At 43.6% G+C, this 14,597-nt stretch overlaps 1 pseudogene; it reads right to left on the bottom strand.

Moving 5' to 3' along the window:
- Window positions 1-3,852: 3,852 nt before the first annotated feature.
- Window positions 3,853-14,315, bottom strand: LOC119358200 (annotated as a pseudogene).
- Window positions 14,316-14,597: the final 282 nt, after the last annotated feature.

Below are 14,597 nucleotides of genomic sequence, written 5' to 3'. Positions count from 1 at the left end.
TGCCTCCCTCGCTATCGGCGTCGTCGCATCTTTCGGGTGACATTTCTGCCTTACAAGACGGAGCCGAGGAAGGGATGCCGATGGACGAGGCAGAGTGCGTCTCCATCACGGCGGTCGGGGACGGGCGGGACGACATCTACGACGGTGGATCAGGACCGGTTTTAGCATGGGGAGCAAGAGTGGCGAACGGCAAGGGCTCAGACGCGGGAAAGGTTGGAGGCGGTGGGAGAAGGAGGAAGGCTTTGGTGGATTTGGTGCAATTTGCGGTGGGGTCGGGCTGCCAGGTTCAACGTGGCGGGCGCGTCCGGGCGCCTGCATATCCGTCCCGTAATTGAGTTGAATATGATGGGTGCCGGTCAGCCCGGGCATCTGAGGCCCGTTTAAGGAGTCTGTGTGGGCGTTTGAGATGCGTTTGGGGCGTACGGCTGTAGATGATCTAACCAAACATAATGGCCAACCCCTAATGCTATGTTTGGATATTCATATTCAGGCTTGGAAACTGATTTGGTACTGATAGGGGTCCAATTTGGTCGTTTGGATGCGCTCTGTATTGAAGCGTCGAAACCTGGCCCAATACTGAACCGAAACATTCACGCGTGAAGCACTCTCCCACGATACGGGCCCCCAAGGCTGTGATTTCCGTTGAATTCGCATTTCTCCACTCTCCTCGCTACCGATGCATAAACGTTGATCTTTGCTAAGCTCACCGACGGAGGGAGCCACTGTGTTGGTCTTGAGGATGGCGCACACGTGATGATCACAGTCGACGTTCGGCTTGCCAAGTATATGGAGATCTAAAATAATGGCTGCTATAAAATTTCGCATTGAGAGGGGACTCTAGAAGATGTCCTTATTCCTTATCGCACCCCAGAATGCCCATAGGGTAACCACCATGCAAATAAAGTCATCATGGGACAACATTTCATGCATAGCAAAGATCTAGTTATTTGCATTCGCAACGTGGTTTAGGCACATGTGTTCAACCAACCCCTTCATAAATAGAGCCCAAACGCTTCGTGCCATTGAACAGTCCATCAAAGCATGTCTCCAAGAATCGGCCCACCTGTGCCAGCACCACAAAACTTTGTTGTTAAGCATCCTGCGCCCTCGAATCCGGCCAAGAATAAAAACTTATCTCAAGGAATGTGGGTTGGACCTCCTCAAACGTCCGAAGTATCTAACTCTTCGACTCAAACAAAAAGAAGGGAAGACGCGGTTGCAGTGAAGGAAGATGTCGAAGAAGAGGAGCCAATTAATGCACAAGTGACGCCAGATCCAAGGGAGTCTTCGGACGTGGAATCAAGATGGAGCACCAATTGAACTCGCCTATGAAGCCGAAGACCTAAAGACACACTGAGGAGTTCGATGTCCTGGGCTTGAAGACTAGTTCAGGGGTATTGACGGTGTCCCGGACTAGGGGGTGCTAACCACGTCGGCCCTTTGTACTCGGTCGGGCCAAGGAACCTTGGATCATCAACAAGTGGGCAAGATTGCCATGCCTCCTAACACGATCAAGATGGAATCCTCCGAAGACTGCACTCCAATACTCGTTTAAATCTTTGGCATACTTATCCCTAGATGTAACCGGCCTCATGTAACCCTAGGTACCCCGGGCTTCTATACAAGTTGAGGGGTTTTAGCTTGTAGAGGGAGAGATTCATTCACATACGATCTCGAGGTAGATCATCTTATACTTTGTACTCCAACACAATCAATACAACAAAAGCAGAACGTAGGGTTTTACCGCTTTGAGAGGGCCCGGACCTGGGTAAATATTGTGTCCCTTGTTCATCCTGTTATCATCTAGGTAAGGTCACCAGCTTGGCATCCCCTATCCGAGAACTGTCGGATTTAACCCCGACACCATCGACAAGGTCAAGACGACTCTGGTAGGAGAGCGGCGACAGCGGCTTGTTCTGGTGATAGTAGTGCCCGTTCAATGGTCTTGAAATCTCGATGTAATTTCTGTTATGTTTGAGGTGTTTTTGTACTTCTGATGAACTATGATAATAGATCTGGATCATTTAAAAAACATGAATATTTTTTCTAAAACTCGTGAAAATTCAAAAAAAATTGTGAACATTTTTTAAAATTCAATAACACTTTTTAAAATGTCAATACAAATTCTTTGAAATTTGTGAACATTTTTAAACTTCACAAACATTATTTTTGACCATGATCACAAGCGAGCGCTATCGGTCTTGGCCTAGCATGTGATATAGCTACATCGTGCCACAGATGGGCCAGAATAGGAGACCCGACCGCGCCACTAGGGTTGTAGGCATTTGTTGTCGACATGGCGGCATGGGTCGTGCTTCGTACTAAATTACGAGCCTCCCTCGAGGGTTTCTTATGATTCTCCACCATTCACATTGTCAACAAAGCCACATATCCAATCTCCTCCTTCTCAAGGTAACAAAGCATTCCATTATGATCTCTTATCATCTCTAGTGTCTTTACATCATTCAGGGTTCCTTTGATTCAAAAGAACTTCATACGAATTTTGGAGGATTTGTATCCTTAGAAATTTTTCCTGTACAGGTTGTTTGCTTCATAGGGTTGGAATCCTTGGGAAAATTTCCTAAGGATTGCTTTGCACTTTATTTGGAGGAAATTTCCATCCAATCAAAATTGTTGTATCAAACACTCATTGCTCCAAACATTTTTTTAACTGAGAGATTGTTAGTCAAATGTTGGTTTTTGAGAAGTCGCTCGCAATTGTGGTGGTTTTTGGCAATTTACTCGGATTATTTTTTTTAACAATCTTTAATCTGACAGTGCTTATAACGTTAGATGGGTATTTGAATACTAAAAATGGCATTGCCACTTGACATTGGCAATACCCTCCCTAATCTCCAGATTCTTACCCGGTAACATGATTGAAGGTCATATCCCAACTTCGATGGGCAATGCTTCTGTGCTAGTACTGATAGGACAACTAAATTCACTATATCTCTCATCTAACAGACTTTCCGGGAAAATCGTGTCCCCTGAAATCCCCTAACATCGACTAATGTCTATTAAGTTTCTACAAAGCACCCAGCATCGGCTGCTACAAGCATGCTGCTGTCGGTGATGCGCGCGCTACCGTAAACTACTCAATGCTGCAAGCCGATGCTCAAGGACGACACGCCGCTGCAAGCCCACGCTTGGGGACGGTGTGCTGCTGCATGGGCACCGATACTGCAACGCCATGTTGTCATTGTCGTCCTTACCATAGCAGCGGCTCTGTTGCAGAAGCACCGCCTTGCCGCCCCGTAGCAGCGTCTCGCTACACGGTTGGCGGTCACCATCCTGCTCGCAGCTGACAAGCTGCTCGTTCGGCTCGGAATTGCAACATACCCGACATTGCGTCCGGATTACAGCATGACCGATGTTGCGGTCAGATTGCCTTGTCACTGATATTGCAGCAGCTAGTAGGTGGCCGCTCGATCACACTGATCCAATGGCTCTCGACCCGGCCGATCTTTGTCAACAGAGCTGCGGTTATGATTTTACATAAAAAAGCAGCGCGGTTGCAAGCATCATGGCGAAAGGAAAAGCCAAGGAAGCTACCATATTATAGTTATTATGCAACAGAGAATGGCCACACGCCTTAATTAATGCGATCGTCAAACTCGCTCGCACATAGATGCACTTCTAAAACAAAGAGGAAAAATAAGCTGACAAAAGCAAACGTACATAAATGCACTTCTAAAAAAAAGTCTCCTGCCAACCAGTCGTACCAAATACTAATGATGGTCGCAGCCATCAGTGTTTATTCAGAAACCTAGCACATAACATCATCACAGAACCTAAAACCTGAAGTACCAACGCAACAAAAACTCACTCACTCCTAATAGATAGGCTTATTCAGCTAGCGCAGAAAGCTCTCCATAACTTCCCCTTGCACATTTGCCACCAGCTCTCTGTTTCGATCTCGATCTTCTGTCTGTAGAATTGACAGTCTGCGAATTCAGAGTCTGCCCTTGCCCTCAAGACGATCTCTCACAGTTATTAACAGTTCATCTAAACCAATGAGTTTCCTCACAAGAGAGTTCTTCTCATCCCCAGCGTCAATACAAAGTGAGAAGGCCTCTATCTCTGCAACATTTGCGTCACCATCCTTAATCAAAGCTTCTTTATATGATCGTAATGCTTTTATAAGGACAGATGAATCCTTTTCTGTACTCTCAAGACCGACATAATCAACACCTTTTCCAGTAACCTCAGATTTTGAATCCTCCTGTGACAAAATGGAAATTCAGTGTAAATAAGAATTCAAGTTTTTATGCAGACAAATATGTGCAAGGGAACAGAATTTAGCGATTCTGATCATTTTATCTAGCTTTAACAGAGACAATGAAAGTGGAATAAATTACTGATACACCACTGCATTCTAAAACTTTCTAAATCTACTATATCATTATATAATACAAAAGCAATTGAAAATAACAGTTAATACTTGATAGAACTAGTAAAATTTAATTAGATTGGAGTGCCTTATTAACTATAGGAATCAAACCAATATGTAGGCTAAAAAAATGTGAAGATTTTATGGACTTAGCGGATGGCTAATAGCCTAATATGTATGCGAAAATGCATAGGTGAACATGGCGCCACGCGAGGTCTTTATCTCACCATCCATTTCTCGCAGATTTATATCGTATTCATACCATAAGCAGTGCATATCACGTATATTGAATATTCCTCCTTGCAGTATTGAATCTGTATTCCACAAAACAATCAATGCATAAGGGGCCACATACTTGACAAACATGACCCAACTCATTTACTAGGCACAGGTTGGGAACGTTAACTGCATTTGAAGCCTGCACCATCATCTCTCTCCATCCAGCGTTGTTGAAGTTGGAAAGTGAGGTATTTTAGTGTCATCACATTTACTAGGCACAGGTGAGGATTAATGCACCACGTCTTAATGTGTGCTGCTCCACTACATATTACTAGTGCACCACCCTCTACAGTTGCAACGAAAATGTGTAGTCTGCTAATTGGTCTGAACTTTTTTTAGATGAATTAGTCTGAACTGTTAACTATGCTAGATCAGCTTAGGTCTATCTCCATGTCAGGTCAGGCATGTGCGTACACATGATTAATGTTTCTAATTTGCAACTAAAAATTGTTCCTAAATTGTAGTTAATATTTTGAAAAATCAGGAATCCATGATTTTAATTTTTAAATATATACCCACAGCATAAAATTAAACTAGTTCACCTAGAACAAATAATCAGAGCCCCAAATAGCTATTTTCCTTTTTAGAATAATTAGCGTAAACTTTTAACTATGCTAGATAAGGTTTGCTCTATCTCCATGTCAGGTCAGGCATGTGCATACACATGATTAATATTCCTAAATTGCAACTAAAAAATGTTCCCAAATTGCAGTAAATGATTTAAAATTTCAGGAATCCAAGATTTAAATTTTGAAAAATATGTCCACTGCATAAGATTAAACTAGTCCACCTAGAACAAATAATCAGAGCACCAATAACTATTTTTCTTTTTTGGATGAATTAGTGTGAACTTTTAACTATGCGAGATCAGCTTAGGTCTATCTCCATGTCAGGTTAGCTAGGCATGTGCACAAACATGATTAATATTCCTAAATTGCAAGTAAAATACAATGTTCCTAAATTCCAACAAATAATTTAAGATTTCAGGAATCCAACATTTTAATTTTCAAAAATATGTGCACTACATAAAATTAGACTAGTCCAATTAGAACAAATAATCAGAGCCCCCCAATAGCTATTTTTCTTACTTTTTTATCCACATTTGCCCATGTATCTTCCAGTATGTGGTGCGTCCTCACCTATCGCACAATCCGTGTCATGTTATGCTTATCACTCAACAATCCATTTTGATGTTGTTCTGCTGATATACAATCAGCACTAGAAATTAATTCGTTTTTGTCTCAATTGTTGTGCTTACCACATGATTAAGATGCAAAACAGCAGGAACCATACAAATTAGCGTGCCTCGCACAAGCCAAGCACCATAAATCTCTCACATGCTGCCGACATTGGTTTAATTGTCCGCGTAGACGATTGTAAATGAGTGGGCAGGTCATCAATGCACCCAGCAAATATTACCGATTGACTAAAGGACAAAGTAGTACTCCCTCCGTTTTTATTTAGTCCGCATATTAGCTTTGGTCAAAGTCAAGCTTTGTAAACTTTGACTAAGTTTATAAACAAAAATATTAATATATACAATAACAAATCAATACTATTAGATTCATTATTGAATGTACTAACACATCATATAGATTTGTTATGGTAAATGCTTATAATTTTTCTATAAAGTTGGTCAAACTTTATGAAATTTGACTTCAGTCAAACCTAATATGCAGACTAAATAAAAACGGAGGGAGTATGCATACGAATTTAAAGCTTTGAGGCCCACTCCTGCCCGGTAAAGAAAAGCGTATTCCAGTGCATTATTAAGCAACATTGTTTGTATTGCAGCAAACACTATATTAATTAGTAATCTAGATGCAAACGCAGACGGCTGAGATAACGGCAGCGCATGGAACCATGTCCCCAAAATTCGCGTCCATATGTATGCACCTATAGCTAGAAAGCACACATATATGTTGCCCGCCTCCAAAAACATGGAAAATGTTAGATAGTGCCATTGGGATAATCATGTGCACATATATATAGTAGTGGAAATCAAAGCTTGAATCGTGTTGTGTACGAATGAATATATTGGCAAATGCTTAGTTCTCACTGACGTCAAATTATGAAGGACATATTTATTAAATAAGACATAAATTTGAAACCGATGTAGAAGACCAAAAAAATTAGGAGAAAGAAAACCTAACTTAGGCATATAACTTATCCATATCTGAATACTTAAACACTACTGCAAAACCTAGCTATACATATACTAGTTATAGATTATGTATGTGGAGCTTTATAATAAGGCTATCATATAATCTGCATTGACAAACTTTTAAACACCATTGACAAATCAGGCTATTCATGTACTAGTTATAGATTCTATATGTGGAGCTTTTATATCTCAATGCTACTGCTATCATATAACATGCATAAACCGTCATGCTAGAAGTTAACAATTTTGCATCCTCTTGTAGTAATGTAAAACGGAAAGTTGAGGTTGTGTACTATACAACCTCGGTCTCAAATTACTTGTCTTAGATTTGTCTAGATTATGCATGTGGAGTATTTTTTTTTTTGAAGGAATGGGAATAGCACTGCTAGCTCCTCTACTACGAGTTATGCAAAGACATGTTACTTTGACTAAAACTGATAGCATATCATAGCAGTACAATCGCCTCAGGAAATATCATTGCATACAATTTATGGACCAAACATAAAAAGGAAGAGAATCCTTAGCACCATGGTCACATTGCTTACCGAGATGTATTCCATAGAAGGAGGCCAGGCCGAGTAGGGATGGACGTGGAAGCTAGGTCGCTTTCTATTCTTCAGATGCTGCTTCAGCTCTGCTGTTTCCAGAGACAAGGACAGGAACCACTCAGGGGATTTGAACTGATCAAAGTACACAAAACCATTGAAAACCGTCATAAGCCGCACTGAGATTGTATCTTCCACTGAGCAGCTGGTGACCTCCATAAAGCTAGAGTGCAACGGGAACATCTTGTGCAGCACAAATCTGTCAACGCCATCATCGTCCGCTGTCAAGATCCAAACAGAAAGTGTGCATTCCTTCTCATCTACAATACAGAGCTTTATTAGGGGTTAGATGATTTTCCCCAGGATTGTCTCAATGACCAGTGGTCCCGGTGTTGGGGAACGTAGCAGAAATTCAAAATTTTCCTACGTGTCACCAAGATCTATCTATGGAGAGACCAGCAACGAGTAGAAAGAGAGTGCATCTACATACCCTTGTAGATCGCTAAGCGGAAGCGTTCAAGTGAACGGGGTTGATGAAGTCGTACTCGTCGTGATTCAAATCACCGATGATCAAGTGCCGAACGCACGGCACCTCCGCGTTCAACACACGTACAGCCCGGTGACGTATCCCACGCCTTGATCCAGCAAGTAGAGAGGGAGAGGTTGAGGAAGACTCCATCCAGCAGCAGCACTACGGCGTGGTGGTGGTGGAGGAGCGTGGCAATCCTGCGGGGCTTCGCCAAGCACCACGGGAGAAGAGGAGTACTTGGGAGAGGGGAAGGGCTGCGCCAGAACTTCGTGTATAGCTCCCATGCGCCTCCCCACTATATATAGGGGTGGAGGGGCTGGTTTCTTGCCCTCCAAGTCCATTGGGGCGTTGGCCAAGGTGGGAGGAAAGAAATCTCATTATTTCCTTCCCCACCGATTGTTATCCCCCCTTTTTAGGGATCTTGATCTTATCCCTTCGGGATATGATCTTATTCCTTCTAAGGGGGGATCTTGGTGCGCCTTGACCAGGGGTGTGGGGCCTTGCCCCCACTACCCACGTCCATGTGGGTCCCCCCATGCAGGTGGGCCCCACTCCGGAACCTTCTAGAACCTTCCCGGTACAATACCAAAAAATCCCGAACATTTTCCGGTGGCCAAAATAGGACTTCCCATATATAAATCTTTACCTCCGGACCATTCTGGGACTCCTCGTGACGTCCGGGATCTCATCCGGGACTCCAAACAACATTCGGTAACCACATACAAACTTCCTTTATAACCCTAGCGTCATCGAACCTTAAGTGTGTAGACCCTACGGGTTCGGGAGACATGTAGACATGACCGAGACATTCTCCGGTCAATAACCAACAGCGGGATCTGGATACCCATGATGGCTCCCACATGTTCCACGATGATCTCATCGGATGAACCACGATGTCAAGGACTTAATCAATCCCGTATTCAATTCCCTTTGTCTATCGGTATGTTACTTGCCCGAGATTCGATCGTCGGTATCCAATACCTTGTTCAATCTCGTTACCGGCAAGTCACTTTATTCGTTCCGTAACACATCATCCCGTGATCAACTCCTTGGTCACATTGCGCATATGATGATGTCCTACCGAGTGGGCCCAAAGATACCTCTTCGTTTACACGGAGTGACAAATCCCAGTCTCGATCCGCATAAAACAATAGATACTTTCGGAGATACCTGTAGTGCACCTTTATAGTCACCCAGTTATGTTGTGACGTTTGATACACCCAAAGCACTCCTACGGTATCCAGGAGTTACACGCTCTCATGGTCGAAGGAAGAGATACTTGACATTGGCAAAGCTCTAGCAAATGAACTACACGATCTTTTGTGCTAGTCTTAGGATTGGGTCTTGTCCATCACATCATTCTCCTAATGATGTGATCCTGTTATCAACGACATCCAATGTCTATAGCCAGGAAACCATGACTATCTGTTGATCACAACGAGCTAGTCAACTAGAGGCTCACTAGGGACATATTGTGGTCTATGTATTCTCACGTGTATTACGATTTCCGGATAATACAGTTATAGCATGAATAAAAGACAATTATCATGAACAAGGAAATATAATAATAATACTTTTATTATTGCCTCTAGGGCATATTTCCAACAGTCTCCCACTTGCACTAGAGTCAATAATCTAGTTCACATCGCCATGTGATTAACACTCACAGGTCACATCGCCATGTGACTAATACCCAAGAGTTTACTAGAGTCAGTAGTCTAGTTCACATCACTATGTGATTAACACTCAATGAGTTTTATGTTTGATCATGTTGCTTGTGAGAGAGGTTTTAGTCAACGGGTCTGAACCTTTCAGATCCGTGTGTGCTTTACAAATCTCTATGTCATCTCCTAGATGCAGCTACCACGCTCTATTTGGAGCTATTCCAAACAACTGTTCTACTTGGAGCTATTCTAAATTGTTGCTCCATTATACGTATCCGGTCTCTCTACTCAGAGCTATCCGGATAGGTGTCAAGCTTGCATCGTCGTAACCTTTACGACGAACTCTTTTACCACCTCCATAATCGAGAAAATTCCTTAGTCCACTAGTTACCAAGGATAACTTTGACCGCTGTCTGTGATCCATTCATGGATCACTCTTGTACCCCTTGACTGACTCATGGCAAGGCACACTTCAGGTGCGGTACACAGCATAGCATACTGAAGAGCCTACGTCTTAAGCATAGGGGACGACCTTCGTCCTTTCTCTCTATTCTGCCGTGGTCGAGCTTTAAGTCTTAACTTCGTACCTTACAACTCAGGCAAGAACTCCTTCTTTGACTGGTCCATCTTGAACACCTTCAAGATCATGTCAAGGTATGTGCTCATTTGAAAGTATTATTAAGCATTTTGATCTATCCTTATAGATCTTGATGCTCAATGTTCAAGTAGCTTAATCCAGGCTTTCCATTGAAAAACACTTTCAAAATAACCCTATATGCTTTCTAGAAATTCTACGTCATTTCTGATCAACAATATGTCAACAACATATACTCATCAGAAATTCTATAGTGCTCCCACTCACTTCTTTGGAAATACAAGTTTCTCATAAACTTTGTACAAACCCAAAAATTTTGATCATCATCAAAGCATACATTCCAACTCCGAGATGCTCACTCCAGTCCTTAGAAGGATTGCTGGAGCTTTGCATACTTATTAGCATCTTTCGGGATTGACAAAACCTTTCGGTTGTATCACATACAACCTTTCCTCATTAAAATCGTCGAGGAAACAATGTTTTGACATCCTATCTGCAAGATTTCATAAATAATGCAGTAATCGCTAATATAATTCCAACAGACTCTTAGCATCACTACGAGTGAGAAAATCTCATCGTAGTCAACTCCTTGAACTTGTCGGAAAACATCTTAACGACAAGTCGAGCTTTCTTAATGGTGACATTTACCATCATTGTCCGTCTTCCTTTTGAAATCCATCTGTACTCATTAGCCTTACGACCATCGAGCCGTTCTGCCAAAGTCTACACTTTGTTTTCATACATGGATCCTCTCTCGGATTTTATGGCCTCAAGCCATCTATCGGAATCCGGGCCCACCATCGCTTCTCCATAGCTCATAGGTTCATTGTTGTCTAGCAACATGACCTTCAAGACAGGATTACGTACCACTCTGAAGTAGTACGCATCCTTGTCATCCTACGAGGTTTGGGAGTGACTTGATCCGAAGTTTCATGATCAATATCATAAGCTTCCACTTCAATTGGTGTAGGTGCTACAGGAACAACTCCCTGTGCCCTGTCACACACTAGTTGAAGAGACGGTTCAATAACCTCATCAAGTCTCCACCATCCTCCCACTCAATGGTTATATGTCTTATTTTGCAGGGGGGGTGTTGTTGGTCCTAGAGGGAACAATGATCACGTCGATGATGTTGAGTTCGACCTTGTCGTCGGCTATGATGAATATTAGGAAGAGTCACTGGATATGCATTGGCAAGTGATGGCCAAGACGTCCAGGTCAGAAGGGGAGGCATACATGCTCTACAACCAGTACGCGAAGGAATGTGGGTTCGGCATCAAGAGAGACTTGCTGAAACGTAGAAAATGTCCTGCGGGAAGTATCTGCTTGAGGAGGTATCTCTGTTTCGGGGCAAGAAAACGACGGGCCAAATTTTATACCATGGAGGCCGGACCTGCAGGCTTAGACCGGAGAGTCGATGCTTCAGCAAACCCCATTTAACAGCGAAGCTTGATAAAAAGCGTGAACTTTGGTATGTCAGCAGTTTCGTCGATGATCACAACAACTTTCTTGCAAGACCGAACAAAGTCCCGTTTCTCCGGTCTCATAATCAGATCAAAGAATTTCAAAGAGCAGCGATCTTAGCTATATATGGCAGGAGCTGGGATGAGAAAACACATTATTTTTGACAACTTCGTCAGCAGGTATGGGTCATATGCTAACGCAGGGTTGGGAGGAGGAAACTGTATAATATGTGCTATAGGAAAAAGATGAAACTGCTTGCACAGGGTGATGCTAACATTAAAAAGATAGGGATCCAGATTTTTTTTCTTTGAGCACACTGTTGACGCGGGCCCAAAAACTTGTTTGGTGTGATTCGCTGTCAGGTCGGGACTATCTTGACTACAATGATGTGACCGCCTTCGACAATATGTACAAGATGAACATGTATGGAATGCCGTTCATCCCTTTTGTGGGTCTAAAAAACCACCGTTGAACTAAAAATCGGTAACGCTCGCACACTGCATCTAGGCTAATTATGTATTTTAGCCATGTTATCATTAGAATTCCGCAAACATTTTTTGTGTTCTTCAGCTGAAAATGTTGTGTTTCTTGGAATGTTCTGCTTGATCTTTGATGATGGTCGATAATTTCAGCAAATCACAGAGTGCTCATCACATCCTTGGATGCAAAAGCTAGAGGTTGGAATTGAAGCACGCGTATGGTGGTGCTGCAGGTTGGAACATGGGCAGTAAGTCACACTTGTTGTGCCATTTCATGCTGGTTTCGTTGCGCTAGGATCGAGCAGTCAAGTGTGCAGTGCGATGGGTGTGAGTTGCCACCGCCACCATATATACTCCTTGATTCATTGTTCTGTTCATCGAAAAGAAGAGATCGATGGAGCAACCCACCGATCGATTCGCCATGGCCACGTTTCTGCTCTTGCTCATACTTGCCCTCGCCGCCGGCAGCAGCAAGCACGGAGGAGCAGCTCTAGATGGCAACGGGGACGAAATCCATATCTGAATACTTAAACACTACTGCAAAACCTAGCTATACATATACTAGTTATAGATTATGTATGTGGAGCTTTATAATAATGCTATCATATAATCTGCATTGACAAACTTTTAAACACCATTGACAAATCAGGCTATTCATGTACTAGTTATAGATTCTATATGTGGAGCTTTTATATCTCAATGCTACTGCTATCATATAACATGCATAAACCGTCATGCTAGAAGTTAACAATTTTGCATCCTCTTGTAGTAATGTAAAACGGAAAGTTGAGGTTGTGTACTATACAACCTCGGTCTCAAATTACTTGTCTTAGATTTGTCTAGATTATGCATGTGGAGTATTTTTTTTTTGAAGGAATGGGAATAGCACTGCTAGCTCCTCTACTACGAGTTATGCAAAGACATGTTACTTTGACTAAAACTGATAGCATATCATAGCAGTACAATCGCCTCAGGAAATATCATTGCATACAATTTATGGACCAAACATAAAAAGGAAGAGAATCCTTAGCACCATGGTCACATTGCTTACCGAGATGTATTCCATAGAAGGAGGCCAGGCCGACTAGGGATGGACGTGGAAGCTAGGTCGCTTTCTATTCTTCAGATGCTGCTTCAGCTCTGCTGTTTCCAGAGACAAGGACAGGAACCACTCAGGGGATTTGAACTGATCAAAGTACACAAAACCATTGAAAACCCTCATAAGCCGCACTGAGATTGTATCTTCCACTGAGCAGCTGGTGACCTCCATAAAGCTAGAGTGCAACGGGAACATCTTGTGCAGCACAAATCTATCAACGCCATCATCGTCCGCTGTCAAGATCCAAACAGAAAGTGTGCATTCCTTCTCATCTACGATACAGAGCTTTCCATCAGTGGTCTGACCAATCTTAAATTTTTGGTGTACCACTCTCAAGGGCGGCGGCAGATCCATTTGAGAGAACTGAAATGTATCTGTTTTGAGCATGAAAACGTACTCGCTGACATACACCCCCATGATGGACTCGGTTTGCCAACAGATAAACCCATCTAGCACGGTGCAGGCTGTGCGCCTGAAGCCCTGAGGCAGCAGCGTCGCAATCTCCGAAAAAATCTGCCACTCCATGGTGTCCGATGAGAAGACAGCGATGCGTAGCCTATCCCATGAGTAGTCTTGACAGACACATACCACACGGGACGGCCTCTGATCCTCTTGGGAGCAGAATGTGTGGAACCCAAGGGAGGTGCCGTCGGGCATGTCATGGTGCTCCTTGGGGCGGAGAAACAGAGCCATCGTTTGGGGGTTGTACCAAACTCCCTGCTTGATGATCGGGTGTTTGATGGCCATGCAGCCGCCATTGTAGGCCGAAGGATTGGAGAAATCGACCCGCCAGTCAGAATCGTCGTCGTCTACGAGGTGGGTGAATCCGGCGAAGGGCCGTCGTGAGGTGGGGAAGGCCATTATTGTGTATGCGAGGAAGCGAGGGAGGAGCGGGGGTGCGTGGAGCGCGCGGAAGCGGCGGCGGAAGGCGCGGGACGAACGGGCGCCGAGGAAGCCGGAGCAGGTGAGGGCGGCAGAGGCGAGGCTGGGGAAGTTCAGGAGGCGGAGGAAGATCTCTCGGAGCAGGTAGTCGTCGAGGTCACTTATGGTGGTGGGAGCGGGTGGTATGGGGTGTGCCGGCGGCGGCGACGGGTGGGAAGCCATGGCTGGTTGCGCTCAAGCGAAAACAGAGGAGTGAGGACTGAGGAGTCGACGAGAGAAGAGATTAACAAGTGACCATTGGTTTGTTAGCGAGATAGAGGGGAGAAGTTGCGCTTCCACGTCTAACACTCTCCTCCTGTTCTCTAGGGATGAATGCATATATCCACTCAGCTATAGCTCGGGTTGTTAGGCAGTGCCACTTTTACATTTTTATTACTAAATATAAGCTTGATTGGCTAAGAAAAACTAAATATAAGCTTGTTCAAATCTGATTGCTCCTATTTT

The sequence above is a fragment of the Triticum dicoccoides genome, chromosome 2A (genome assembly GCF_002162155.2).
Source record: "Triticum dicoccoides isolate Atlit2015 ecotype Zavitan chromosome 2A, WEW_v2.0, whole genome shotgun sequence".
Classification (NCBI taxonomy): domain Eukaryota; kingdom Viridiplantae; phylum Streptophyta; class Magnoliopsida; order Poales; family Poaceae; genus Triticum; species Triticum dicoccoides.
The sequence above is the reverse complement of the archived record's forward strand: the minus strand, read 5'-3'. Positions and strand labels throughout refer to the sequence as shown.